The following is a 4,624-nucleotide window of genomic DNA, read 5'->3' as shown; positions in this document are numbered from 1 at the left end:
GCTAGTGACTGATGAGCAGGCTGCTACCCTGATACTCGGCCACCCGATGGACTACAAGCTGTAGACTGTTAGAATATATAGTAGCAATGGCAAATGTCAAGACATACTTTCTTTCAGGTGGTGGTGGAGTGGAGTGGAGGGGCAGGGGTTGTAATCGGAGTGAAATTAAAAAAGTCAAAAATTAGAACTTCAGAACTAATCCTGCTTCTTGCTTTGTAGAAAGGATGTTACTTGATATGTTGATGTTTTCCTCTCTTTCATTTTGACAACAATTTTGTTTTTGTTCAGGACTAAAATTTTTGTCGAGCCTGTAGCCCAGTGAGACAGACAGTCTGTCCAACGTGCCAGGTGAGTCCTGCCAGGGGTAGATAGCACAGGTGTGCCTTGCGAGGCCTGTGGATGGTGTAGAATACAAGGGTCTGGATTAGAGTCAGTAAGTAGATATTTCAAACAGTAATCCTCCTAACATGGCCTACTTTGCTAACCTTGACCCATTATTTTCTGGTTTGCAGTTGTAGGACAGAGTTTTTATGGTCCTTTCAAGACACATTAGTGTTGGTTATAATCAGGTTAGTCTAACTATAAGCCACTACCTCATTCATTCTAGATGATGTCGATGCATTACAACATACATCATTCACTGTCAACCAATCACAGAGTGGTAGCTTGGTCACTCAGTCTAAATAAGTTATAACTGACCAGTTAAAGGTTGTGGAACTATCCAAAAGTCCTCTTTATTCAAGGATAGGTGTAGTAATGGACAAATGTTATTTTTAGGTGAGGTTGGTATGAAGACGAGGAGGATGTCTCAGTATTGACTCTGAAGTAATTTTCTCTCTTGTAGTTCTCTGTGTGCGCCACTTGCCATGACCCGAAACATGTGTCTACCCCGTGCAATCCATATTCTGCAATTTTTTTAAAAGCTTTAAGGCATCTGATGATAACACCGGCTTGGAAAATGACAAAAATGTCAATATTCCCACAGACAACAGACTTCCAGGAGACCTTACAATGCAGTTGACCCGTGGAATCGACTTCAAGAGCAGGCGGACGTCTGTGAAAACAAGTTGACAGAGTGGTGATCGTTTTGAAAAATACAGACTTCTCAGCCTGCAATACTGAAAAAAAAAGAATAATTTTGTAAAAGATGTGACCGACAACGAGAGTAAGTGTGTGTGTGTGCGCGCGAGCTCGAATATTCCTTTAGTCACATAGTCAAGCATTTTACTCGTCTCCAACACACAGGACATGAAATAATAACGGGGTAGGGGATCTAAAGCATTGTGTGCCACTTGAAAACACAGTCAACATATATTATTGCCCATTGACCACTCCCAGCCACTTATTCGGGTACAAAGTGTCAGTCAGGTAGTTCATTTCCCGGGTCTCTGGGTCTCGCACGTGAGGGTGGACAAGTCGTGCGCCGACTTCTAGGGTGGGTTGGTCCGGACAGCTCGGGTGGTGGCCACCCCGATGCTTTGTTTGACGAACCGCGAACCCTCGGGTACAGCTTGTGATGCTCTGTGAATGTTGTTATCGACGGTCTGTCGCTGTTGCCGGGTGGATTGTCTGGGGGACCATCGATCCGTCAGTCACAAAGCTGCCATGACACTTTCCCGGGTGCGCTGTTAGCACTACACAACCTCCTGCCTCCCCCGCCCCATGCTTGTCGCAGCATGTACTCACGGTAACGACATTTCTTCTCCCCACAAAGTGCAGATCCTACAGAGCATTGTGTTGTGCACGTGCGGGACGAATCAGATTTTTTCCCACCTGATGTTCGCTCATTTTTCACTTATTTATTAATACATATACCCGACTCCATCAACTGGTGTGTGTGTGGAAACTAATGCATCCACACGCGCAAACACTCATCATTCCTTGACAACAGCCGGCTGTCCTTGACAACGATTGTTTGTGATTCTTTTATTTTATATTCATTTAATTCGCCGTCAGACTTATTTTACTGATGTTTGTTTTGTATGTTTGAAACTAGCGATCGCTCCAACGTACTGTCTGTTTGCTGGATCGTTCACTTAAACTATCGTGGCCTGATGGTGTATACACAGATAACTAACTTCACTGTACAGAGAGATTAACAGGATTCCAACTGTCAGCAGCTCGCCATGGCACTCTTGTAACAATCCTCACTCGTCACTACCGGGCTCAGCTGTCCGTAGGACTGCGCGTGGGTCGTTGCGACTTGCTTGACTAGTGGGTGGATGGCGACACATCAGGGTGGAGAGAAGAGCATGCTGTTTTTCCTGTTCACCTGTCTTTGTGCTGCACACTCGGATGGTGGAGACGACAGGGTTGACGGGGCTACAATCTGAAAAAAAGAAAGTGAGTCATCCGCCTGGAATGACAAAAACAATTTTCGCTTGGCGCGCAATTTTCAACACCAGCCAACCGTAAACACATTTGCTTCAGGGGAAAAAAACTACTGATTTCAGATGTGTTAACAAGAATCTTCAATCATTAAAATAGTATTTAATTGATATTTTTGTCTGTTAATGTCTACATACATGAGTATAGGTGCGGTGTATAAACTATGTACTAATATCTATCAAGTGCTGGCACATGTCTAGTTTGTGTTTGTGTTTTTCTGTGTGTGTGTGTGTGTTGTGGGGTGCTGGAGAGGGTAAGAGGGTGTGTGTGTGTGGTAATAAGAGTTTTATCGCCCGTTAAACTCCATCTGTCAGTCGCATAAAATATTTATGTGGTGTCGTTGTCGTCTATCCTTTAACTAGACCACATTGATAATCGATGTCCAACCATTTGTTGTTTTTTTTATTATTATTTTATTTATATCAAGACTGTTTCCCTCCATTCGCCCTACCCACCTTCTGGGCCACAACCTCCTCTCAATCGCATCTCCCCTCAACTGAGACTAAACAACCACCATGGCTGCATCGTGGGCTTGTCCCAGAATGTTTACCACACGAGCAGCAGCAGCAGCAGGCGGTCAGTCGGTTGTTTCATCACATCCAGCTAATCCTCCTCAACAGCTTCTGTTCCAACACTGAACACGAAAACAAAACTGTTGTCTGAGTTCAACTTTATGACAATATGCTGTGAGAGAGAGAGACAGGGGACAGAGAGAGAGAAAGAGGATTCAGGTGTCAGCAATGAAAACAAAGTGTATCTCTTGTTACCTTGATCATGCCTCCTCCTGAATAAACATTGTGTCGAGGGTGCACAGATAAACAATTAAAACGATAGACGCTGCAATGCCACAAGCCACAATACACGTATCGACATGCTTTTATCTTCCTTCACTTTATATTACAGGTTGCATACTCTTGCCATTCACACACACACAAATAACAAGACCCCTCGCCACCCTCCAAATAAAACCCACACAAAACAACAACAAAAAGACTCTTAAAGACTTGAAAGAGAAAGCCAGCATCATTCATACTTTTCAAGTCTGATGGAAGCGAAAGAGAGAAGCAAAGTATAAGTGGAGCGAAGCAATCGCCATGACAGCTTACGGTCATTACGGGGTGCAGCAAGTTCCGGGTGGATGAGACAGAGAACAATGACAAGCGGCATCGTCCTGTGTTTGTGAAGCTCGTCTAGCAGACGGCTAGGATGTGGAATAGTTTCAGATAGCAATGAAGGAGGGAAGGTGCTCAGGTGGCAGATGGTCCACCCTCAAGAGTCCGCCGGCCGGGGATCAAACACCAGACCTGCAAAGACCAGTAATCAATTAGTTTCGACTCTTGCCTCCACTCCTCCCTCCATCATGGAACGTCACAGGTACGGTGCAGACGCACGTGCTTGCTCATTGATTGCCCGGATTATTATTTGTTTCGTTATTCGTGTTTTACTTCAAACAAGATGGCAGCCAAAGGCAGTTATAACGGTTTCAATGGAAGGCAAAAGCGGGATGTCAGGCAGTGAAAGCTTTTATTCTTTCTTTATTCTTACAATCGATGACGACCGTCTGTTCACAGCACCGTGCGTAGCGGGACGTTATTGTCGATGGTTATGCAACAAACAAAAGTAGCCCGGAGATCGACCTGGAGGTCAGGGTCACCTGGTTACGTCACAGAGACCTGCGTGACGTAGTTGGCCTTCACGGGTGGAGTCACCTGAGCCAATCAGTGACGAGCGTTTCATCAATTTGCGTGGAAGGCAGGAGGGCTCCCGCGTGGAAGACAAAGAAAATTGTGCACGTGCGGCTGTGAGTTGTGAGCTGTGCTCACTAAGTAACCCTGAGGTCGATACAATGGTTGCCGCACTTCCAGACTCGAAACATCCTCAAACCGTTCGATAACAAGCAATTATCAGTTACAGGCCGCCTTCGAGTGAGATAAACAGACGACAGTACTATTAAAACTATTCTCGTTATTGAAAGCTTTCTGTCAATCAGTATGACTAAGGAAAAATGTTATCATGAAAACCGAGCCTTTTTATCTCAAAAGCTTCCTTAATAGTGTGCACAGAATGAAAATTATTGTCACGAGGAGCAGATGTGGGTGACTATGAGTACAGGGTGCATTTAACTGCCACCAGCAAGCAGTCATCTGGGACAAGTTCTTCCTGAGAACACAGGTTTCTGTAAATCACCTTTTAGCATCGTTATTCAAAAGTTGGCGGTAGGAGATTCATCCTTCGG

The 4,624-nt window shown here is 44.8% G+C and overlaps 1 long non-coding RNA gene across 1 annotated transcript; it reads right to left on the bottom strand.

Annotated features, from left to right (window-relative positions):
- Positions 1-1,927: 1,927 nt before the first annotated feature.
- Positions 1,928-4,128, bottom strand: LOC112554194. Its single transcript, XR_003097218.1, has 3 exons — positions 3,495-4,128; positions 2,844-3,022; positions 1,928-2,329 (listed from the first exon to the last, which is right to left on the bottom strand). It is a non-coding gene; the product is annotated as an uncharacterized LOC112554194 (long non-coding RNA).
- Between the last annotated feature and the right edge of the window lie 496 nt (positions 4,129-4,624).

This window comes from Pomacea canaliculata, linkage group LG13, assembly GCF_003073045.1.
Source record: "Pomacea canaliculata isolate SZHN2017 linkage group LG13, ASM307304v1, whole genome shotgun sequence".
Taxonomy (NCBI): Eukaryota; Metazoa; Mollusca; class Gastropoda; order Architaenioglossa; family Ampullariidae; genus Pomacea; species Pomacea canaliculata.
This window is presented reverse-complemented; position numbering and strand designations above follow the sequence as displayed.